Source organism: Cryptomeria japonica, chromosome 5 (genome assembly GCF_030272615.1).
Source record: "Cryptomeria japonica chromosome 5, Sugi_1.0, whole genome shotgun sequence".
Lineage (NCBI taxonomy): Eukaryota > Viridiplantae > Streptophyta > Pinopsida > Cupressales > Cupressaceae > Cryptomeria > Cryptomeria japonica.
This window is the reverse complement of record NC_081409.1, coordinates 637,040,870-637,067,990: the sequence shown is the minus strand read 5'-3', so window position 1 is coordinate 637,067,990 and position 27,121 is coordinate 637,040,870.

Below are 27,121 nucleotides of genomic sequence, written 5' to 3'. Positions count from 1 at the left end.
CATCTAAGTGTTTTACAACAAAAATATGTCTGAATCAAAATTGCTCCCCCTAAGTATATACACTATCCCTTTTGCAGAAAATACAATGTATACTACTTCCTAACAGAAATAACATGAAAGTATACATCAAAACACTCAAAATTTATACTTCTCCCCCTTTGCCAACAATGACAACAAAATATTACAGACTAACACCTGTGTCATTAGTATTAAAAGAATAAGAGTTTATGACAGTAAGGAATAAAACTTGTCAAAAACAGATTTAAAGTCCTGCAAGAATTGTTTCATAGATAAAGACCAGGACTCAAGTAGGGAGGTGGCTACTTCTTTCTCTGTTTGCATCTGGGAAACCTATTCTTCCATGGCATCTATTGTGCTCATCTCTTGTGTCGTCGTTAAGGCATCCAGATTAAGATAGCACTTCTGAAGTATTTACAGATGTGGGAGTAGAACCAGTTGTAGCTCCTGCAAATCTCATGATCAGGTGCTGATCTCATGCTCTATTTTAGTAGACTAGATATGAAACCGGTGAACGGTTTGCCCATAAGCTGTAAAGGAGTCATATGGCGGCTTGAAGGTGCTCATGTATGACTATAAATCACATTGAAGCTTTTTCTTCTATGCAAGCACATCATCATAGAACAAATGGGGTTGGCAAATCTTGCTGAGTAGAAGATTCCCCTCATCTAGAGCATCCCTTATATCCTTTTGAGTTTTTTGTAGATCGGACCGGAGCTCATTTGACTTTTTCACTAGAGCAATGTTTAGAGCTTTTTGATGCTCTTTCTTGGCATATGCCTCTGCTGCCTCTTCTAGGCTCTGCACTTGATCATCCACTACTGTGCATAGGAGCTTTAGTTGAGCTAGTGATGAATCAGTATTCGGAAGGTTTGTACCGAGTATCAAACCAATAAGAGTGTCCACTGCCACTTGGATCACATCTCTCTCCTTTTTCCTCTGTATCACTTCAAGGTGCTCTTGAGCAACCTTGATGCTCTACAGTAGCTCCATTTCACTTGTAGACTGGAGGTCAATAGGACTCATGAGGTCAACCGATTTGGCTTGACTACCGGTTGCCTTTGGAGTCTCCATCTGCATGCTCTTTGCTGCTTTTGCTTCCTTGTCCTTCTCTGCCTTCTTCTTCTCTGCTTCTTTTCTCTTTTCCTCTTCTTTATCCTCCTTTGCCTTCTTCTTCTCTGCTTCCTTCCTCTTCTCCTCTTCCTTTTCTTCCTCTTCCTTCTTCTTTTCTTCTTCCTTTCTCTTCTCATCTTCCTTTCTCTTCTCCTCTTCCTTTCTTTTCTTCTCTTCTTCTTTTCTCTTTTCTTCCTATTTTTGTTTCTCCTCATCTTCTTCCTTCTTTTTCTTGTCCTCTTCCTTTTTATTCTTCTCCTCTTCATCCTTCTTCTTCTTCTTCTACTCTTCATCCTTCTTCTTCTTGTCCTCTTCCTTCTTCTTCTTCTCATCTTCTTTCTTCTTCTTCTCCTCTTCTTTCTTCTTCTTCTCCTCTTCATCCTTCTTCTTTTCCTCTTCTACTTTCTTCTTCTTCACTTGCTTCTTTTCTTCCTCATTTTTGTCCTCAATTTCCTTTTTCTTATCTACTTGTTCTACCTGCTTCTCCTATCTTGTTGCTTCTGATGGTGTACCCTGAGCAACATCCTCTCCATCTAGAGCATCGACATCAATAGTGTCTATGGGTTCAGTAACCGGGTTTCCCTCATCATCAAACACTTCATCCGATTTTGTTATTGTCGGTTCTTGATCAGCCTTCCTATTGGCTTCAACCACTCTATGCATCTTAAGAGCTTATAGAGAAAGAGTGTGTTTATTCTTGAGCACTTCTTGACCCTTTCCTTCTAGTAATAGGAGTCTTCTTCTTCTCATAAAGAAGAGGCCTTTGTATTTATTCATAACTTCAAATAGTTCTGAATTTGATATGTCAGGAAAATGTTCAGTAAAAACTTTCTCTCTCATTTCCTATTCCTTCTCTATGGCAATGTGCCATTTATTGTCTAAGGAATTATACAAAGAATATGGTGTCTCAGATCTAATTTCTGAAGGCGATCGGTCATTAACACATAAATACTTAATGATTTCTTTTTCAACTGCTTCTTTTTCATCATCATTGAAATCATCAAAACAATCAATCAAATCATTCAACACTTTTCTCCTAATATTTTTGATAGTTCTTTGACAATGTGTCAAAGGTTTGTAGGAGGAGATGTCAATATTTATTGGTGCCAATGATGTCGGTTCATTCTTTGTCTTTTTCTTTGCTTGTCTTGTCTTCTTAGGTTTTTCCTCAGACACAGTTTCTTCTAAGTCGAATGAGTTATTCCTTGTCTTCCTCTTTCTCTTGAAGACTTTGGCAAGTGCTGCTACCGGTTTCTTCTTTGCAGGTGACCACTTGGTCACTTTGGGACTGGCTGTAGTAACCGGTGTTGATGTCGATGGCACTGTCTTTCCTTTCTTTTCAGGAGGTTCTTCAACCGGTGCAACCCTTTCCAGATAGGTGCCAGTTCTCTTTTCCTTTGGATCAAGAGGTGAGGTGATTAGGGTAGAAGCATACCCGTCTAGCATATCATACATCACCTCATAGCCCATAGGCTCCACTTCTTCCTGTCTAGGCTCAACAGCCTCCATTATGCATTCATCAACTTTGATGATAAAGTAGATATCCTCTTCATATTTCTTGACAATGTCACTAGATATCCTCATCCTTAGGCTCATCTTGCTTCTGAACTCATCAAAGTACTTGTTCAGAACATTAGGGTAACCGGTTCCAACTACTTGTAGGCTTTCTTTGATCTGCTTGGTAACCGGTTGGTCCACAGACCACTGAATATCTCCCACTCCTGGGAAGTAACCTTGAAAATAAAAGAATAATCCGACCAGTAGCTGACCAAACTTGAACTTCAATGCATTATTCTATTTGATTGATTTAAGGTTCAACAGGAGTTGCCTTTGCATACCAGTGTAGAGGTCAAATGATGCATCTTCCTTGATCATCCGGTAAGCGGCATTTACCGCTGCAGTAGATACAAAGTTAATTCTGTTGGCTGAGAACGTCCGGTATCCAATCACCATGCATGCATATTTCACGAGGTCATCCTTGATGGAATTAATAGTCATTCCTCGTGAGTCACTCACTGAACTTGTGAGCTTGGACATTTCCATCTTCCTGACCTTCCTTAGGGCTGGCACTTCCCCTATATTGTAGAAACTGGTGACTGCATGAATAGCTTGAGGAGTGATATCATGCGTTCTCTCCAGGTACATCTTGTCACCATGAACTCTACTCAGAATGATTCTAATGTGGTCATCTATGAAATATTCTGGGAAGTAAACCGCATTGTGAAGTTCCTTCTTCTCCAAAATGCTATACTCCAGTTTGATCTTTTTATCCTTCCCACAGAATAGACCTAGCTGCGAATGGATCACAAGAGACCCTAGGTCTTTGATTTTGCAGTCTATATAATCTGAAATCCCTTCTTCTCCTATAACCCCAGCCAGTACTTGTGACAAAGCATTATATTTCAATTTTCTTTGAATGAAATCCATAGAATCGACAGTTACACTAGAACTATCATGAGATGCGGAAGCCATGACAAAATAGAAAGCTCAAAAAATACCTTTCAAAAATCGAGAATTTAGGGCTTTGCAAATTCCACTTCGCCTTCCACTTTGTCGGTTGTTGAATCACCGGTTTGAGTTCTTCTCTTGACCATTTGATATTTGCTTCTGAATCTCCTTCAAGGTTTCTAAATTTTTTCTAAATCGCAGCACAAATCACTTTTTCGTCGCTCTGCACTTGAAAACCTTCTTCGCTTCAAAAAATGATAGTGAGAAATTATTTGAAAATTCCTTTTTAACATATTCCTCACCTACCTTAATTAATGCTCCACCATTAGGGCATAAACCCTAATTTGCCTTTTACCATTTCCGGTCTTCCACCAAATGACAGGTATCGCATACCGATTAAGATCTTTTACCGATGTAAACCGGGGGTTTGAAACATCTTGCCATTTGCTCCCCCTAAGCTTTTCTGATGCTTAGTTTGTCGGTTCCAATATTTCCACACTAGGTGCAAAAACTGGTTCTTCTTGTAACACTGCTGGTTTCTTCTTCTGAGTTTTTTTCATATCTATTTGAATAGTGTCAACATCAATCTTTCCTTCCGGAGTGACCAGTATGTCATCCGATATGTTCTTTCTTGATCTACAGAATCTGGCAATGTGACCCGGTCTGTTGTAGTCATAGCAAACCAATCTAGGTGCTCTCCAAGGTCCATTATTCATGTTGTCATTCTTCCTCCTACATGTTGCAGCAGTGTGACCATGATTGTGATAGATCAAACAGTTTTCTCTCCATCCGGTTGCCGCTTGATAGCCACCATTTCTTGACTGATGATTGAAGGCATTAAACCGGTTGTGATTCTGGTTCACAAAAGGTTCAGGACCAACTCCTTGGGTCCTCTGAGGATATCTTCCAGTGTTGTTCATAATAGACCTGCATTCAAATGCTCATGCCCAAACTTGTTGCATGCATAACAGTTACCACTAAATTTATAGGATCTAGGCTTATCATTTAGAAAATAAGGAATTGTAAGCCTTACTCCTACACACATTGGCAGTATGTCCTTCTTTAAGATAGTTAAAGCAAACAGGTTTAAACTTTTTCTTACCTTTATCCTTTGATGTCGGTTGATTCTTTGATGTTCTAGCATTTGTACCAGAGGTCTCACCTTCCTCATGACCAAAATAACCAAGTCCATCAGTATTCTTGATAGGTTTGGTAGATTCAAGCTTTTGCTCTAGCTTGACAGTACTCTTGTTGAACTTAGCAAGTCTTTCCTTTGACTCAGAGAGTTCTTTGGAAATAGTAGCATTTGTTTCCATCAGGTTTTCATTCTCAGAGATGGAACTATTCAGTTCTCCTTGCATGTCTTCCTTTTCTACTTTGCTCGCATGGAGTTGAGCAGTTAGGGAACTGATCTCTTGTTTCAGCTTGGAGTTTTCATGGTCTTTGTCTTTGACTAGATCTTCAACTTTCCTCCAGTTCTCAAGCTCTTGACACATTCGAATAGTTAGTCCTTCCAATTCTTTTCTCAGGTTGGAATTGGATTCATTCAACTTTTCTACTTCTTGAATCAGGGCTTCCATGTCTACTTCATCAGAGGAACTATTTTCAGATAGCTCCATAAGCTTTTTAGCATGTTCTCTCCTCTTTACTTGAGATGCCCTATATTTGACCATAAGATCATCATAGGCTTGCTCAGACTGAGTGAGCCAATGAGTAAGTTCCCTCAATGTGTATTCCCCCATATCTATTTCCAAGTGGTTAAACGTATAGAAAGGTAGGCTCTGATACCAATTGATGAATACTAAGAGGGGGGGTGAATTAGTATGCCAAAAATCTTTGCACTTAAACACTTTGCTAGACTAACAGTCAATTGGTAAAATAGTTTAGCAGACAAGTTAGTTAGCACACATGCAAACCAAATAGAAAATAATGCATTTACCCACAGAAGCACAAACACCATAACACAAGAGATTTTGACGTGGAAACACAAATGGGAAAAACCATAGTGAGATGGAACTCACAAGTAACTATCTGCAGAATAGGAACCAAACCGGTTAAGGTCAGATCAGTTAGGGTCTTACAATGTTCTTTACCAGAACAGATCCTGTTAGGAATCTCAATCTCTGTTAGGAGATAAGTCCGATTAAAGACTACCTTGCTAGAGGATTTTAGATCCACAAATGTGAACCACCTTTTTAGAGGATTTACAAGAGGCTTTTGGGCCTACCTGGTTAAGGGCTACAGACTTGTCGAAGATGTGAGTAATCAACAAGTGAGTGATCTAGAAAATAGCATAGATTGCTTGGTTAGATCCTTGATAGCTCATTCCTAATGCATTCTAGCATTACTTTAGTCTTCTACACATTCATACTCTCTCTAACTCCTCAACCACCTTAAATCTTAGCAACAACATCAACAACCTAAAACCCTAGACATGATGTCCTTATAAAGGAATTTGATTTCATGTCAGTCCAATAGGATTACAATACAATTTCCTAGGTTCAATGCATCTAGACATATTCTGTAACACGACACAAAAAGCACCGTTAAAGTGTCAGCACTATCAAACAATCGGTGGATGGTAACTCATCACAAAATACTGGTTGGTAACTCATCACAGAGTATTACCAGTTCATACAAAATACTGGTTCAAGAAAAATACCGGTTGCCGGTTTGACAAAATGAAAACTGGGAAATATGTGTTTTGCCACTTTGATCCTTTGTACCACTTGAGATCCTCAAACCGCTTGGGGTCAACATACCGCTTCAGATCAGTAATCACTTTCTGCAAAACACCCATAGTCTAAGGACTATAATGCATCATACCGGTTGGAACAAGTACCAGTTGAGATTTAAATTATACATACAAAAGTGATCTCAATGCAAGTGTGTGTCCATCAATGACAATCACAACATAATCATCAAAAATGCCAACACAATTAAGCTGGAATAGAGATTGATTATGCTATATGATTCAACAATTATGCTAGAATATGATCAAATTAAACTAGATATAAGATGCAATTGCCTATGATAACAATTCTTAAATGATATGATAGAATGGATATGCATATAGTAACAATGCCTAAAATGATATGATATGGGATCCTTTGTGCTCCAAAATGGGGTATATTTATAGGATTTCCAAGGCCACGGGTGAGGTAGCAGGAATCAACAGTCAAGATTGAGTCTGAAGATATCAAGGGTGAAATTGGAGGAGGTTGGAGAAGAGGTTGGAGGGAGGGACACTTTTCATCTCTTTGGTGATAAGTGTCAAGGAGCCTTTCTCATAAGAGGGCAAGTGTCCAAGGGAGGAGACATGTGGCATAAGTTCCATGTGTCTCAAGGGGAGGATATCCAACCCATAGGAGGTTAGGATATGGAAGATAGGATAGGGTTAGTTAAACCCAAGATTAGGTGGAATGGGTTAGGCTAGGGGATGGTTAGGTTAGGTGGTTAGAAGTTAGGAGGCATGTGGGTAATTTGAATTAATAAATTTGAATAATAGGAAAAGGCTAATTAACTTTCAACAAACTCATAAATTGATTTGTTTTAATTAATTAGGGGATTAGAAGAAATGAACTTAATGAATAAATCCTTATATTTATTGATAAGTGGATGAATGGGGAATTAATCAAATTGCTAGTGAATTAAATTAAATTTGGAAAGGGGGATTAATTAAATAATTGATTATTTAATTAGTTATCTTCAGACCATTTTTAGGTGTATACATTTTGCCCCTCTTTAAAGTGAGGTGTGATGACGCATTGATTCAAAGAATAATATCAATTTGATGATGTTGATGTAATATTGGTTCGATAGGATGCCCCAGCCATTGATTGCTAAATTGTGATATGATGATGCCCCCTTGGGAGGTCAATAGAGATAATTTACCTTTGGAGTTTTTGGACCTTTGTGAAATTGATTTCGTAATAGATTATTGGATGATTCATGCAACTATGGTTGATGAAAGTGCGAGTTCTTCGATCGCTTTGATGTGGTTCTTGATGTGATGATTGATAGAGTTTGATTGAATTGATAAGATTGATTATATTAAGATCAAGTCTAGTTATAGGAATGGCACCGCATGTATAAGACAAAGATGATCAAAGCATCTGGTTTCAGGAATGATATATCCTGTATAAGACTTGATCAAAATGTCTGGTTCTAGGAAGGATTCATCCTGTATAAGATACGATAGAATGGATCGAATGAGATATATTGATAGAATTGATAAGATTGATTGGATAAAGAACAGACATATTGTTGATATCCTGTGGTAGGAAGATTTAGATGCACTAATGTTGGTGCATTCAGGGGAATAGCATAAGATTCTTTTTGGGTCTACAAAATCTAGAAAGAGATGAGTCATCGCTCTGATTGTGTATACACCTATAATGATACATTGATGATTCCTATGATAGATTTGGCCTTGGATAAGATGAGCTTTTATGATCCTATGCAAGAATTAAATGCAAGCTAAATGCAAATGAAATGCAAAGTCGTGATCGGACCACTCACTGATTTATTGCTTTGTGTCATCATTGAGATTTTTAAAATGTGAGAAGTGAGTGCAAACATCAATGGTATAATTGAACCATGATGACCTGAGCACTACTTTTCTGAATTTTGATATTGCAAGTTAGCACAAGCATCAAGGTATAATTGAACCAAGATGACCTGAGTGTTGCTTGCATAAAACAGACAGTATTAACCATTTCTATATGCAAATCCGAAATGTCTTTGATGATACTCTGATGATCATGTCCTGAGACAAATTTGCACATATTAATGATTAATTTACAAACAATAGACAAGAAAATGTCATGTTCCTTCCTTGTTCCTATAGTCAAAGACATCTTAGGGTCACTTAGAAATCATGATAGCGAAAATCAAGATAGAAAAGTTGAAACATTATTGTCAAAGTGTTAAAATCATTAGTCAAAAGATATCATCCATTAATATGTGTGTGATGTGCTTAGACTAACATGTAATAGTTTGATGGTTGATAATTTGATCTTGTGTTCAATGTTGGATGTGTCTCATTTTTCACTTGACAAGAGCTTTCTAAATGTTGTTCTTCCTATTTGATTAAGCTCAAAATGATGAAATTTTATCCCCACAGCGAGGTTCGGGATTTTGGCCCCAATCTAGAAACAAACTTTATTATGATATACATGATGATCCAAACCATGGCGAGAAATCACCCACAATGCTTGTGTATGTATAAAGGATTTATTATATGAACAACATTGATGGAAAAGAATGCAAGCAGAATGATGCATGAACTAATAGATAGAAGAGTTAGCTGACAGATAGCGCCTGTTGCCAGGTTTTCACCATCTGTTTTTATTGCACTTTTTCTCACATTTGATTTTTTTTTAATTTTTCACTGTTTTTGTTGTTTTTGTATTTTCTATTTATCACTTTTTTTTATTTTCTGCTTTTTATTGTTTTTTATTTTTCTACTTTTTCACTGTTTTTGGGTTTTCTGCTTTTTCACTATTTTTGGATTTTCTGTTTTTTCACTGTTTTTTAATTTTTCTGCTTTTTCATTGTTTTTTTTTAAATTTTCTACTTGTTCAGACATAAATTTTTTTTAGATGCATGCTATTGATGGGTTCCTCGAGCTGATCCTCATCCTATGTTGATATCTAATATGCTTCTGACCCAAATATTGTTGTGACCACAAATGGACCTAACCAGTTTGGTTCAAACTTCCCTTTCTTTTCTCGATCTGACTGGTTTTGTGGATTTTCCTTTAGTACTAGTTCTCCAACTTGAAATGCTTGTGGTTTCATCTTGTGATTATAACTTCAGCACATTCTTTGTCGGTACACCTTCAAATGATCAAAGGCATTTTGTCATCGTTCATGGATCAATTCTAGCTCTTGTAGTTTGGATATTCTTTGTTCTTCATCTGGGATAAGACCTTTTAATGATACTCGTAGAGAAGGTATCTCTATTTCTATTGGTAGTATTGCTTTTGATCCATAGACAAGATAGAATGGTGTGGCTCCTATTGGTGTGCAAATACTGGTACGGTAGGCCCATAGAGAAAGGTTTAATTGAATATGTCAATCTCTACTAGCATCATTTACTATCTTTTTGATGATTTTAAAAATTGTTTTGTTTGATGCTTCTGCTTGTCCATTCCCTTGTGGATAGTAGGGTGTGGAGAATATGTTTTGTATCTAAAATTTCTCACAAAGCTCTTGTACATCTTGGTTCTTGAATGGTCGCCCATTATCCATGATAATGGTCATGGGTATGCCATAACGACATATGATGTAGTTCAAGATAAATGCACCAATTTGTTTTCCTATGATATTTGGAGAGGTACCACCTCAATCCATTTTGTAAAATATTTTGTTGCTAAAAGGATGAATTTGTGACCATTGGATGAAGGAGGGTTTATCTTTCCTACTAGATCAAGAACCCATTGGCAGAATGGCCAAAATGTTGCCAAAGCATGAAGCTCTTGTGTTGGTGCATGAATTAAATTTCCATGGATCTGACATTGTTTGCATGTTTTATCTATCTGAAAAGAATCTCGTTCCATAGTTGGCCAATAATAGCCCAAGTGTATGAGTTTTTTCGAAAGGGTAAGACCACTTGAATGAGTGCCACAACTGTCATTATGGACTTCATTTAAGGCCTTCTTAGATTCTTCTTGATCGAGACATCTTAAGAGAATACCATCTAGACCTCGTTTGTAAAGGGTATGATAAGACCTAAATTTATGTCTTGCAAAATTTGGTCATCCTAGTTTTATTTTTGCCCTTGGTCAAGTTATCAAGGTTTAGGGCTATAGGGGTTGTGTCTTTTATGGTTAAATCTTGGTTTGAAAGTAATTTTTCGGTCCCTGATATATTTTGATGTTACCTTTTTCTCACTTAAGGCTAAGGGTTCTACTTTCATTTGCGGGGCCATTTTCATTTCCTAAGTATTAAAAGGTGATTAACCGATTCATGAAATATGCTATTCCTAAGTCACCCGCATGAATTTCCCTATAATTGGTTTTCCTTTTAAATATTTGAGCCCACATTTGTATTTTCTAAATCTGAAAAGTCCTAAATAATCTGACCATTTGCTAAAGATAGGATGGATCTAATGGCTAGCACTCCCCCACGATTAAAGATGTGAGGATTTTAATGACAGCGGCATCGCGAGATTGTTTCGCGTGTTATCGATGGAAATCGACAGGGTTAGCAGCGTAACCGGTCAAAAGCATTATGTTACCGATTCTCAAGTGGCAAAGGTTGAGTTACTAACAATCCCATCAATTTACTCGTGCTCAGGATGAACGAAGATGTTTTATCTTGAGGTAAAAGATGCTTGATTTTTAAGTTCAAGAAGAGTCAATGGGCAGTATGCTAGGTGGTAAAGTTTGAATAGATCAGACAGCCCTTGTATTCCCGCAATGGAAGTTGTAGGATGGTTATGGACTATGACATCGTGGGATGATGCCATGTGTCTCGAGTTGGCTAGGAAGACCTAGAGTGGAGCCGCTGATGGAGTTTGACAAAAAGATGAGGTGTTGTTGATTTGTCATGATTTTGTGGGGCCATTAATACAAATGAAAGGTCAAGTGCTGAGTCAATAAGAGATGATCATTGGATTGGCCAACTTGGAGGACAATCGACGACTAGTTTTAAAAAAATTTTAAATACAAAGTTATGAGTCGTCATTTCGCTCGCGTAGATATTAATGGCAGTTGAGACATTTGCATCCTTTCCCAGACAATAATTAAAAGACTCTTAAAAGTTTTTTTCATTTACAAAAGATTTCATAGCAATTCTAAAGAATTTCATGCTACTGAAGGAGATTGGAAAGACTCTCTGCAACACAAAACTATCTTCTCTAATGAAAATCAAAAGCAATAAGTTTATCTGAGCTCTCCATATGTTCTTGAAATAAATTGATATTACAAATTGTGTTTAAGGTTGCAAGAAGAAAATTCAATTTGTTCTACGGTTAAGATACTAGACAAAAAATAGTGAAATCTATTTGAATTACTCTGGTAATTTAAAAATCTTGTAATAGCCCTAGTTTTGTTTCCTAAATTTGGAGGTATAGTAGAAATCCCTAGTTGTAGAAGATGGCTCCCTCATGGAAACATTCAAGGCAAGTGGATAATATGAAAGAAATATTTATGATGATTTCTTAGACCAATTAAAGCCTTCTACAAATGATAAGCAGCAAGGGCAGAGATTTGTGGATGGAAAAACCCTATGGGAAGGGTTAACTGACAAAGCATTCTACTTGGCGGATGCTAATATACTGGCAACTAGGTTAGATATTTTCAAATTATGGTATGGGCAAAGGAAATTAAATTCTCCATTATCTAGTCCTTGGCAATATGACTTGGGCAAGTTGGTAGTACTGGGTGTTTTTATGGATGTCAATTTACTCAAGGTTGTTGCAAACAGATATGACCTAGTTTCAAGGGTTATCAAGGGAAATGATGGAGATATTCTATTAACCATCAGAAGGGAGGAATTTCAAGAGATTTTTGACTTGTATGAACCATCCCCTACCCCGGTACCAGTAAATTTAAATGAACAAAAGGCAGATTATTACAGGATGAAGGAATTCATTAGAAGAATTTCGTTCCAATACATTTAGCTAGAGCGGGAAGTACAACATATCATATCGGCCCTAGTTTAGAAGAGTCATTCCCAATTGGTGCTTTCGCTCCTTATTTCCAGGCTACTTTCATTTCTCTATGCCAAATATTTGGTTTTAATCCCATTACGGTAATGTCGCCTAATTTTATGTACATGGATATGCAGATACAACATTTAGACTTTACAGTAGTTTTTGACTTTACCCCTTATCTTGAGGAAAATATTCATGAGGGGTTATTAGACATTAAGAATCAAGTTGTTGGTATTAAGTTCTCCTAGTATTCTTTAATCATGCATATGTTCCTTTCAAGGAATGCAAATTATTTTGAGGGAACCATGAACCTCAAAAGGACAATAGATAATCAGGAGATTCGAGTACAACTCTAGAGCACAAACATGTCATGGGATAGGCAAGAAGCTAGCTATATAAGATTTGATAATAACTTTGCCTCTAGGTTAAGACAAAGGTTGACAGTGAATCCACCAAGGATTCCTAAGGAATTGCATGATTTTGTGAGACCCAAGGAAAGGGCGCCTCTTGCCAGAATTGAACACAATTGGGGGGATTTTATCTTGTGCTCTATAAGTATTGTAATCAAAATCTATGGCTTTTCTAGGCAGCCTCATGTACTGCCCTTCAATGATCCTCTGAGAATGGGTTTTGTTGAGGTGATGTGGCAAATTGGATGTATTCAGGATAAATATTTAAAAGGAAATGGAAAAGGGACATTCTTCCTGGATTACACTACTATCTCTTATTTAGTGATTATAAAGGGAGGACATGAGCACTTTGACAAATTCTTTGCAACATACCATTTGGGGGTAAGTATAGCTAGAAACGGTGGTCCTAAGAGTTTTTATAGCAATTTTAGAAGGAGAATAAAAGGATCTTTGTTTCCCCATGTGCATAATTTTCCCGAGGGCTTAATTAGGAATGAATTTGACCCCATGATGCAGGAATGGAGAAAAGAGAAGTGGATAAATTTTAAAAAATTATGGACTACTATTCAGAAGATGGATCCAAAATATGATCCATTAAAGGAATTTTCCCCATTCTATGCCAAGATTGAATTTGTTATGAAATTTTTTGATGAATTGACAAAGGTCCTAAGGGAGAAGCTAGCCAAACTTGAAGAAGTTCATGGCCGACAACAATTAAGCTCACAACCTCCTATATCCCAAAGAGCAAGTAGTGTGATAACATAGAGGCCTGTTCAGGAATCTCCTCACAAAAGTGTTAGAGAAGAAGTAAGTGAGGAAGAAGATAGTAGAAATGATAGTGGGAGATTGATAAGGAGAAAGGGTAAGAAGATGATGAGTTCAGAGCCTTTCCCCAAAATACAAACTAAGCCTCTTCAAGGAGTTAGGATCATTGATCTTGAAGATCCTAATAGAAGTCCCTCTCCATCGGTTGTATCTTTCTCACCAGTAAGGCAAGATGAGGAATAGGTGGAGGAAGACAGGATTGTTGCAACAAGTGTAGAAATGCAGATGGGTGTTCCCATATTGCCTCCTAATTTGGATTTGGATCTTACTCCCTTGGATATCTACGGTAAAGCCTTCAAAGATTCAAGATAGGAGGCATGTGATAATTTCCTTAAGGATGATGCATTCGTAAGAAGCCCAACCTTTTTGTAGTTAGTATGAAAAACAAAGGTTGAGGAATACAAAGGAAGGATTACTAAGAGGAAGGCCCAAAGCCCAGATAGATCAGACCAATAAATCCAAGAGGAAGTAAAGAATCAAATTAAGGAAGAGTTCGAGGAAATCACTGTTGATGAGGACAAGAAAATTATAAGTCAGGCTAGAGTCTTGATATTGCCAGAATGGGATATAGAAGATGCAGTGGCATTTGACGCAATTAAGAAATCAAAGGAAGAAGAAGTAGGATTAGCATTAAGAGGATCAGACTTTACAAATGATTATTCAACCTTGGCTATACGGGCATTAGAGGAAGGACCAAGGAAGCCTAACATCAGTGATTTAAACCCCAACTTGAGGGGGAGCTTGATTATAAAGAGAGAAGTCGACACATCAAGTGTAGAGGCTAAAAAATTGAATGTCGATGTTGCTAAGCTAGCACATGAGAGTGCAAAAAAGGAAGCTTCAGAGAAGGTTGAACTGATGAATAAATTTGACAAGATTTTTAATGATTATAATGCATCTCAGAAAAGATGTGTGGAGTTGCAAACAAGAGTGAAACTCCTTGAGCAATGACAAATAAAGGTTTCCTATCCTGCACTTATACGACTGTTTGAGCCATCAACATCTAGGTCACCACTTATGGTCCAAAGAGGAGAAACAACTCAATTAAATACAAGTACTAATATCCTTGGCATGGTATTAGTCCCATATGGTGATGATGATGAGCCTGATACTACAAGATCAACTGAACCAAATGAGTCTCAACTTTTGGAGAAGATTGTTGAATTAGAAATTAAATTGAAAGAATCAGAAAAGCAATCAGCTGAGGAGCAAAAGGATATAGTTAACTCTATGCTAAATCATTTGAATGAGAAAATTGAAAGCATGTTAAACAATATTCATGCCTTATATTCTTTACTTTTTAATGCTATTCAAAAGTTTAATGATGATAAAGAAGTAGCAATTCCCTTATTTACCAAGTGGTTACAAAGGGGAAACGAGCTTAGAATGATGTCTATGACCTCTAAATTTCATACTGAGAGGCCACATGTACTCCAACCAACATATTTGTTGGTGAAATCAATGCAGGAAGCCCAAATTCTACCAGAAAATATAGAAAGAAAGGTAAGGGAATTGATGAAAAGTTTTAGTGAATTAGAACAAACTCTTTTGCCAGATATTGAAGGTAGAGAAGGGGTAGTTAAGCCTTTGTAGTCTTGGAAGGAAGAGGCAAAGAGAGTCATCAACACCCAAGTAGAAATGATTTGTTCTGGATTAAATATGGATATGCTAGAGGATAGTATGGATAAAATAATTGCTACGGGGCTGTTTTTTAAAACTTTTGAAAGAGAGGCAAACCAAGTAGCCATTAAATATATTCCATATAGGGAAAAAGTTGATGAAGTAATGAATTTCAATTGGCCATCCAATGAAGACTATAGTGCATGGAGTGGTATGTATTTGAATGTTGAATTAAAAGTTGTAAACAGTTTTCATAACTATTTTTTGTTTTCTAGCAGCAAATATTTTGGAACCTATAAGACAAGATGGGGGAATTTTCATCATGAGTTTTGATGAAGGCGGCTGCATATTTGGATCCAGTATAAGCAAGTTCAAGGATAATTGTTTTGTATAACAAAATGTGGTTATGCATAGTCATTCATAGATGACAGGTGTCTCCTCTGGCCTGAAGCTTGTTTGCTCCCTTTTTTTTTTTTAAAGGGAATTTAGGGCTATGAGAGATGGTTTGGAATTTTGGTCCCTTAAGTGTTCCGAATTTTTGTTTCCAAATAGAAAAGTCTAGGTGAAATAAAATGAATAAATATATGATTCAAACTCATTTCTCTCCAGTGTATTGTTCTATCATGTTTTGAATGCATATTATCAAGGATTTTATCATTCATTGCACTGTTGTGGTGTATGTAACTATTTGTTCATTCTTTGGTCTAAGAGGTCAATTAAATTCTTGAATGAAATTGCAGAATGATAGGGGTATTTACAAGGATTTTGATAAGTAGTTTTGAGTGGGGATTACAAATATGATATATTGTAAGGCAATATTATCTCTAGTTATATGTTGTTAGATAAATTTTGTTAGAATTCAAGTCTAATTCAGTATGAATTCATGTACCCAATGGAATAAGGCACTGAACATAGTTAAGTGAATGCTTGGGTATTTATTTATTGTTCAGAATCACCACTTGTTTGCTATAACTTGTTGAAAATTAGAATATCTTCATTTTAAATGAATGTTATCATATGTGATAGTCATCTCATGCTCCAAGCGGGTTGATGATCAGTGAGGAATTTTCCATTCTTGAGTATTCTCCCTTATTGTTGAGTCTTTATATGAGATTATCTGTTTTGTTTCATGCATAATTTGTGAGTGTGGAGTAAAATCACAAATAAGCATGGGGATTACCCTCCTTGGTTTTGCAGAGCCTAGAGCGTAGAAGGATCTAGCATCCTTGTCATTGTTGGTCCAAGTCTGAAGAATATTAAACAGTTGGGAGTGGCTTTCCATAGATATTTTCAAGAGAAAACAACTTGGTCTCTACCTTTGAGTCAGTGTAAACCCATTTTTGGGCACCAACATGGTATCTGCGAGAAAAGTATAATGGGCAGATTGGCGAATGAAATTTCTCTTTTGGTTCTTTGACAAGTCAGGAGGGAGGGTGTTATCTTTCAGGTATGTATAAATTTGGCCATAGTGGGAGGAATCATTCCCAACAAGGTGACAGATAGTTTGGGAATCAAGACAATTATGAGCAGGGTAAAACAACTCTTCCACTAGGAATTCATAACGCTCTTGATTTTCCTATGTCTAAAGTAGAGAACCAAGTGTTGTGTCATGCCCAAACTATTGGGCAAAAATGCAACAATATTTTTTTTTTAAAACAACACAAAAATACTAGATGTTTTTTGATAAAGAGTGTGATAATTAAGTTTGTCTATACTAAGGGTTAACTCACGTGTTAAAGGAATGGGTTCCTAAAGTTAATTTAATTAAATCCACAAACACAATGTTTATAATTTTAACACTGAATAATTCTACCCCAATGGGTCATCACAACTTTATTTATTAATTAATTAATTTACCCCAAATAATTCTTCAATTTTTAATCAAGAGATAATAATAATCCCAAATAGTATTTAATTGGTTATGAAACTAATTAAATTAATGTTAACACATATTCCATTATATTCAAAATAATTAATTGAGCAATAATAAATAATGATTTAAAATTCACCTATTAAAGTTAACTAAATCAAATATAATAATTACCTAGTCAACAACCTCACATTAATGTTGAAATAATTTCCCCTAAGCATTAAATATTAAATATTTAATATTCGACATCAAATTACCCCCTTAACATAAAATTAATCATTTTACTATGTAAAATTTTCATTAGTAAACTTCTTTAAGAAATTTACCCAAACATGAGTATAATATTACCTATATAAATAATAATTTATTTTCCCAACTAAATTCCTAAAAGAATAACTAACCTAAAACAATAACTTAAATCAAATGGGGTATTCCCATTTCAAATTTAAAAGATCTCCCCCCTTTTTTTTATTATTTATTTATTTTATTCTAACCCTAACTAGGGTTTATTTTCCTTTTTCTTACTCTATGACTCTCTCTCTCTTTACTTTTCCTTTGTGTTATTCATTTATCCTAACTCGAAATTGGGTTAGGGTTTCATTTTAGCTACATATATTATTTTTTTTTGTGTGTGTGCAGGTGAAGCATGGTGGAGGCATGTCGAAAGTCGGTTGAAGGAGGCACGAAGGTCATGGCCTTAGCGGTGGTGGTTGCAAGCCGCATGGTGGCACGTGGGCACCACTGTGGATACCCACAGTGGTAGTAGCAGTGCCACCCACTGTGGATATCCACAGTGGCAGCCGCGGTGCCACTCACTGTGGTTACCCACAGTGGTAGCAACAATGCCTCCCACTATGGATACCCACAGTGGTAGGCCGAGCCTCCACCATGGTTATCCATGGTGGCGGCCAAGCTTCCAAAGCAAGGTTTATATTTTTTTTTTATTTTTTTTTAATAGTCTCTTTTTTTTATAAAAATAAATATAATGAACATATATACATATATATATACATATATGTATACATACATATACATATATATACATATATATATATATATACATATATATGTATAGATATATATACATACATATATATATATTATATATATGTATGTATATATAATATATGTATATATAATATATATGTATAGATATATATATTTTATATATATGTATATATGTTATATATATATTATATATATATATATATATATATATATATATATATATATATATGAGCTTATATGACTGTGAATATAAAATTTCCTTCTACATAAACCAGAACAAAAATAGAAAAATCTTTTTCATTTATAGGATAAATGTATATTATTATTTTTTGTTATTTTAATATAGCATACATTTCAATTTATTTTTCTAATACAACAGATTAGTTAGATGTAAAATAATAGATATTTAAAATGTATAACACACACACACACACACACATATACTTAAATCTGCACTTTTATTTTCTTTTACACTAGCTTAGAACAGGCATGCCAAAATAAACAAAATAGATTTCTTTTATCTTTTCTATTTAAGTAAGAGTGCATAGGTTAAATAATTCCTCTAAAATGTGCATTTTTTAAATTTACTAAATGTAGAGTTTTATAGGAATGCAATGATGAACTTTTATTTCTAGAATTATAAAATGTAATAGAAATTATTTATTTTACAACTATAACTAAATTCTTCAAATTTCTCTTTGATCAATAAAGCAGCAAGATGCATATACTAAAGGGGATTTAAACTAACACTTACAAAGTATTTTCATACATTTGTTTTTAAAACTATAGACAACAATAACATTTCCTTTTTATTTACAACTGCACTTACAACACTTATTTTGCAGAAATGATAAGATTAACATAATGAAAACAACTTAAATATTTATCTAACTTTTTCCCATTTCCAACATGCATATCTTTTATTAACTAATAAAACAAAAAGAAGATTTCATTCCAACTTTTTCAAGCAATAAACAAATATAAAAGAATAACTCAAATGCTTTCTTTTCTTTTATTTCTTTGAAATTAACTTCTCAAGCAAATATACATTTGTTTCTTCTTTGTTTCCTTTACACAAAATAGGAAGGTTACAAACTCAAGTCTCTTCATTTCTGCCAAATGACGGCTTGTCAAAAATACATTTATTTACTTTGAAACTCAAGACATTAAATAGGATCTTGCAAGTAGACTTTACTCCATCCTTTACTCCCAAGAAAACCTGCAATAAAATCTATAGGTTGTGACCATGGAGGCTCACCTCCCAACCTAGGCTTACATGAAGCCACCCCCAAGCTAGGAGAACCAAGGCTAAAAGGGATAAAAATATTTCAAACACAACACAAGAAGGACTCACAACATTTGAACTCCCAGCCCAAGGATAAACAAAGTCACCAAGTGACTATTTCTTTATGGGGTGAAGGTGGACCAAGTACCTAGAGGAGAATTTGCAATATGGAGAAACACAATGCCTTTACAAGACTGCCAAAATAGAGCCACGACAAGTCACATACTTGTCCCAAAATACCCTTATGTCCCTCATGGCATACAAGCCCAAAATCTCCCCTTATTACCCCCTTTCCTTAAACAACATAAAAATATAATGCAGCAAGGGTCCCATAACCCTTGTGTATCTTTCTCTTCCTCGAAGAGAGTCTCTACACTCTTAGGTTGTCAAGTAGCCCTTCACCCCCAAGGCTACTTTACCCTCCCAAGGGTGAGTATGGCCTTGAAACACCCAAAAACATAAATCATTCAACAATAAGAAAAAACACAAGGAAGGACTCAAGATGAACTTCCCAAAACTTACAAAGAAACACCCATCAAAAGCACATACAATCATTTTCACATTGACAATAAAATCATTTACAAGGATGAATTGCTACCAACCTTAAACCTACAAATGGAAATGAAGAGAAGTTGAAGAAGAGCTACCCAATCCACTAATCTTTCTCCTCCACCATACTTAGAAAATCCAACTCCAAAAACTAAAAATTTCAACAAGAATTCTATGTCTCCAAAAATGGAGAGTGGGTGATCAAAATTCTCCCTCTCAAACCCTTCCCTAAGAAGACTCTTCTCACTCTTTCCAACCTCTTGGAAAGGGTGAGAGATTTCATAGGTTCTTCCCAACATCTTACAAGATCTCTAAACAAGGCAACCCAAAAAGGTAAAAGAAAAATGGGGAAGAGAAAATATCACTCAATTGGAAGGTTGTCTAACCTAGAAGAAATCCTCAAAAGTTGAAATCCAGCTATCTTGGAAAACTCAACTTTTGAGGTGACTTGACAATCACCAGGGAGTGGATGCATGGTTAAAATAGACCTTTACCCATAGGTATAAAATATGGACCTTTAAAAATGCCCCTAATCTAACCTTAGGAGTTAGTTTAACCCTCTAGAAACTCACCCAAAGTTTACCTACGGGTCAACCTTGAGTTGACCTTTTTAATAGCTCTCTATCCAAGACTATCTTGGGACCATACTAGGATATTTTTAAAAATGCATTGGTTAAACAAACTCCCTCCAAGGGACATGTCACTTCCAACTCACTTCACAACACGTGTCAAGTGACACCACACAAATACACATGGCAATGTCCCTTTTTTGAATTAACACATTTAACAAATTCAATTTAAACACACATTCAAGAATAAACATTTACAAATAAAATACATTGCGCATGAGGTGGTCTCTCTCTATATAGACAACCCTTGGCTTCACAAATGCACATAGGTTTAGCTTGATTCTCTAAATAGTTTCCATGGTCACATGGATTAGTTTTCCCTGCACATCTCACTTTGCACATTAGTAATCCCAAATAATCATATATAATATTAACATATGAAAAGAATACAATTCAGACACTTTGCATAACATTTCAATTATAACAATCGAATGACCATTTATCCAATAAAATCCACATAAAATAATTTACTAAATAGCATCATCATAATCACCATGAAATTCAATCATTCATAAGGCATGCATCCATAATTTCTAACATCCTAAATAAAGTACTGCAAATTAGAGATATGTGACATACACCATATCAATGTTATCCAATCATTGGATCATATATAATCTATGTCCATAATGTATCAAATTAAAGTATCAATAATAGTTCCAAAACGTGAAAAATAATTGCAATGCTATGACCGCTCGGGGTAGGGACTCACATGTTGCCATGGCATATGATGCTTTGTTGCCATTTCTCAAAAGCTGCTCAAAAAAGTGATTTCTACAAAATACTTCTTGACATCATCAACCATGTTCTTATAAGGCATTAGCTTTTCATCCTTTGTTTGATAATCATCATTAATTTGATTGATGATGAGCTGAGAGTCTCCAAAGACCTATAGTTGTGCAATGTTCCACTCTATGGCCATATTTATTCCTATGATCAAAGCTTCATATTCTATTGTATTATTGGTGCATGGAAAGCTTAATTTGTATGCCTTTGGGATTGTATGACCTTGTGGTGTGATAAATAGAATGCTTTCTCCTGATCCATGTTCTGTTCCATTATTCATGCCTTCTCCTAGAATGATATTCAAGTGAGGTTTTATAAGATCTGGATCTAACCCTGGAATGTTTGCATATGACCAAGTAAAATTGATTTGCCATCTTTTGAAGGGTTCCAAATATTGTTGCCCTTCATGTTTTGATAGAGATTGTTGGATATAGATCAATTGTGTCAATGGTAACTGCCTCTGTTGTTTATATCAGGATAGATGACCTCTCTTGATAGTATTCTGGTAAGGTGTAAAATCTCCCATCTTTTGACACCTCGAGGAGGTTTTCACTGTTAGATGTGTCCTTTATTTTTATTTTTTTGCGGTCTAATGTTGCCAATAAATGGTTTTCAGAATTATACCTAATATTGTTTTCTTTATTTTCATTATTGCAACTAGGAGATTTGGTAACCACTTGATTGGAAGATGCGCTAACGAAATGCCTGGTGAAAGTTGTTGCGGGTTCGATTGTATTGAGGTATAAGGATATGGCATGGTCATTAGGAAAGGTATCAATGGTGGTATGTCTTTCATTTTCTCAATCCATAAGTTCATGATAGATTAAGGGTAAAGGATCCTTAGGTTGAATTCTTTCAAAGATATTAGGGGTCATGATAGAGATGTCAAAGTTTTTGATATGTATTTCAATGTCTAGAATGATACTCTCGTCAGAATGACCTCTTGCAAGTAGCTCTTGATCGTCCTCAATTAAGTCCAAGTCAACTGAATATGATCCTGATTCAAGTGGGCTAGTTCCTAACACTTGCAAGTAGCTCTTGATCATCCTCAATTAAGTCCAAGTCAACTGAATATGATCCTGATTCAAGTGGGCTAGTTCCTAACATTTGTCCTACATACGCATGAACTATATCGACATATAAATCTTCTTCTTCCCTTTCAATTGCAAGTTGCTCTTATCTGTTATCATGTTCATCTTTTTGTTTCTTGGAAGATGTGTCCTTTTGTAGATTAACTCATCCATACCCTAAGCCTGATTTGTCTGTAGTCTACTGAGTATGAGGTTTTATAGGTTCTGAGATACCTTCTTTTCTTTTTCCTACAGGACCCGTTCTAGTGTATCCCATTTTTTTGTAGAATATTAAATCCTTTTCCATATTTTTCTATAGGTATTCTGACATTATTGATCTTTTGTTGGACTTCTTCATCCTTGTATAGCCATTGTAGCACGTATTTGTCTTTTGTTTCCTCTGATAAGGTCCCAACACTAACAAATATTCCATCAAATATTGGAATATGTTTCACAATTGGTTGTTGTTGAGAGTTTGATGGTTCTCCATAGGATTTAGGAGAAAGTGGTAACTGCGATAGTGAATATTCTTCGTTCCCTCAATCTCTTAGCTGCATTTGTTTTTCCATACTTGACAAAATTGAGGCAAATTATTTTTCTTTGGATTGTGTGCTTGAAGATTATGTCTCTCTGTTATGTGGAACAATAACCTCTCGAGCTAGTTTTAGATTACTATAGCACTGTAATGGATTTGAGTCTGCTAAGATCATGATTTCCTGCCCTCAAAACTTTAGGTACTGGTGATATGTTAATGGAATAGCCTGTATGTCATGTATCTATGATCTTCCTAAGAGTATTTTATATGATAAATCCAAGTCTAGGACTTGGCATGTTGTGTCTTTCTGCAAAGGTCCCACTCTGATGGGTAATATCACAATTCTTTTAGAGGAACGCTCTTCTTCATCAGATGCTTTGAATGTGATCTTTTTCAGGGATCAACTACATCTTTAGAATAACCTAGAGCATGGACAAGACTCAATGAGAAAATGTTTAAGCCATCTCCCCCATCTATTAGGACATGTTTAACGAGTGTTCTATGAATGAGGACTTCAATTTGCAAGGGAGCGTTATAGGGATGTTGCAAGGAATCAATGCTTAGATATGAAGGAGATGAGCTTTGAATAGGATCCTCTAAAATAGGTTTGATGGTCATTATGGATGTCCCTTGGGTAACTTCATCCTTGGGTGTATTGTTTGGTGAGGATGCTATGGAAGGTTCTTGCAAGTTTTTAAGAGGTATAGGAATAGATGCCTTTGGGGAGTCAATTTGCTTATGGGGGGATGAGCCATTGCTAGACATAGGTGCATGATTTTGATCTTCCTCAACAAAATCCTTTAGGGATCTCTTTAAAAGTTGCATAAAAGAGCCACCTTTCTTTGGAGATGCATTTGATTCCTTGTGAGGTTTTGACATAGTTGGCTTTTGATTTTGGACTTGTTTGATTTCTCTAGTATGTTGACCTGTTATGTCTTCTTCTTGTATTTTCTTTGGTATTCCATATTTCTATGATCTTCAACTATTTTGAATGTTTTTATTTATGTTTCTTTGATCTTTCATCTCTGTGCTCTAGTTAAAATAGGCATACAAGTGTGTTGAATATTGTGCAAGGATCCAATTGTCTAGAAGGTGTTTCGACAAGTAACCAACTGTCAATGTAGGTATGCTAGAGTGATATGACATGAAAAGATAATTCAAGTATTTGCAGATTTGTAAGTTTTTCAATCTTAGTTTGGAGTGCAGTGATGATGATTTTGATGAAACCAAGTCCAATAGGAATGATATATACTACGACGTGGGACAAGGTTATCCTGATCAAATGTTGCAGTTTTGTGATAGAGGATCTGATGAGAAACTATGTTTTAAGTGATCAGTTTATCAAAGAAGATGTGATGTTGCAATTTGAGATGTTAGATCTTAAACTTGTTGGAGATGAATACTTGAGAACCTTAGTGTGTCTACCTTTGAATCTATTTTAACAAAATATAACCTGACTTAGTGACCTGAGAAGATGACCTTGTCTCTATGTTTGACTATCTAAGAAATGTGTTGTTTTTGTTTTTTGATTTCAGTGCAGTTTACCAGAAATGCTGCTATACTAACCAGAAATGCTGAGGAAATACCAGAAACACTGCTATATTGACCAAAAACACTGAGGAACATACCAGAAATGCTGCTATACTGACCAAAAACATTGTTCTGTAATGCAGTGTCTCTAAAGTTCAAAACGGTGATGTTTAGACTCAACAAATTGGGTGTTTGAACTTAGGAGATTGTTGTTTTGACCTAACTTTTTTTTTTCAGATTCAAATAACTGATATTTAGACCTAGCAAGTGCAAACTAGGAGATCTAGTGTTGAAACATGATCAATTTGACATTCAACCCAAAAGAGCTCTTGTTTAGACCAAGAGAGCTAACATTTAGACCACAAGAGCTGACATTTAGACCAAGAGAGTTGATGTTTAGACTAGAAGTACTAACATTTAGACCAAGAGATCTAACATTTAGACCAAGAGTGTTGACATTTAGACCAAGAACTCTATTGTTTAAACTAAGAAAATTGTTGTTTCGACCACAAAAGTTGTTGTTTAGACCAAGAGAGCTATTGTTTAGACCAGAAACTCTATTGTTTAAACCAAGAGAGTTGTTGTTTAGACCAAAAGAGTTGTTATTTAGACTAGAAGAGTTATTGTTTAGACTAAGAGAGTTTTTGTTTAGACAAGAAGCTCTGTTGTTTAGACCAAGAACACTAAAGTTTAAACTAGTGATGTTAGAACTTAGATAATGGTTATTTTGACCCCAAGAGTCAATGTGTAGAATGAGAAAATTGATGTTTATACCTAGCAAGCTCAACCTTGGAGAGTTAATGTTGAAATATGAGAAAGCTAACATTCATACCAAGAGAGCTGACATTTGGACCGTGAGAGCTACTGTTTAGACTGTGAGAGCTACTATTTGGACTGAAAGAGTGACTGTTTTGACTGAAAGAGCGACTGTTTGGACTGAAAGAGCGACTGTTTTGACCGTGAGAGCTACTATTTGGACTATAAGAGCAACTGTTTGGACCGTGAGAGCTACTATTTGGACTGTGAGAGCTACTGTTTGGACCGTGAGAGCGATTGTTTGGACCATGAGAGTGACTATTTGGATTGTTTGGACCATGATAGTGACTTTTTGTTAGAATCAATGATAGTCCCAAAGACACTGAGAGTGGGGGTGAATCAGTGTCTTACCAATTAGCAGAATATTTAAACTTATTAAGAACTTTGTATCCCAAAATAGTGTACCAGTAAATAAGAATTAATGCACTAAATAAGAATAATAGAGACAACATAGAGAACACACCATAACACAAGATATTTAATGATGGAACCAAGTGTGGGAAAAACCTCGGTGGGATTTGTTACCCACAATATTCACTCACTAGCCAATGAATAAATATTACTTACAATGAGGGGCCTACACATGCAGGAAGGCTAGCAACCTAGAGCTCACTGATCAATTACAAAATAGAAGTCTCACTGACTTACAAATGGATTATCAATATCTAATAAATGTATTGCTTCATATCAGCATCAACTATGTCAGGTTCAGTACCAATTTAAGCTCAGTCTATTACCAAAACCTTTGCTGTCAACTATATCACCTTATACAAAAATCTCATCTATATATCATGTCCTCTCATCTACCAAAATGACCTATAAGATCTCACACATATATATGAGTCTTTTATAATATTCCATGTCATCTTTTACAAAAGATAATTATAATATAAAACAATCAACAAAGTTTATTCCATGTCGACTTGAGTGTCGATACGCATAATTGTCGTTGTCGATGAAGTGTATTGTATGTAGAAATCTATTGGCAGTGCCGGTAACTACCGGTGGGTAGCCAGATGATTTCCAATTGGTTGCTAGTTGGTTGCCATCAATGACAACATCAACTATTCTCATAAGAGTGTAGAATGCCAACAGTCTTCCCCTTTGGCATTGATGGCAACACTCATGAGAAAAAGCCAAAAACTGAAGTCTTAAAAGTTTCCAAAAAGATGTGCTCCCCCTAAGCAAATGATCTCCTCTGAATTAGCATTTTTCTCTCCACTACTCCCCTTTGACATCAATGACAAAGGTTGTCAAAAATTGTCAAATGAGTGCAAAAATTTCACCTCAAAGTCTGTAACCAGTTGGTTACAATCTGAAAGATATCTACTAAAACCAAATTCAAACTCTGCATAAATCTTTTGTTGTCATTCAAGGTTGCCTCAGTTTGTTGGATTGTGTTGGTGAGATGATGCATGTGATCTTTTGATGATTGTTCTCCCTAAAGTAATGCCTTAGTTATTTCTATTCTGTTAGAAATAAGATTTTCCAACTTAGGACTAAGTTTATCTTTAAGCTCTCTGGCATTAGACCTTATCCTTGTCTTTTTCTTTCTCAAGTTTCTCTAATTTTTCCTCAAAGCCTGCCATCTCTTGCTCAAAAACTGATATGTGACCAGATGAACCTATTATGTTATCAGTTATGTCATCAATTTCTTTCTGCAATTTGTTGATCTCCTTGTCTATGTACACTGTCAAAAGGTGAGGTTTGCATGTTTCCCTCTATATCTCTTTGTACTCCAAAATTGTAGAGTTAAGTGCTGGTAATAATGTATTCAGGTGTTCAATGCACTTCTTTATGGTGTCATCGAATAATTTGTTCTTCTCTTTTTCAACTCTCTCCTTTATTGTATCCTCATTCACTTTATCAACTGTTATTACATTGTCATCAATAAATTTGGACAATGTGTCCAATTTACTTAAATAATCCTTAATACGATCTATGTTAC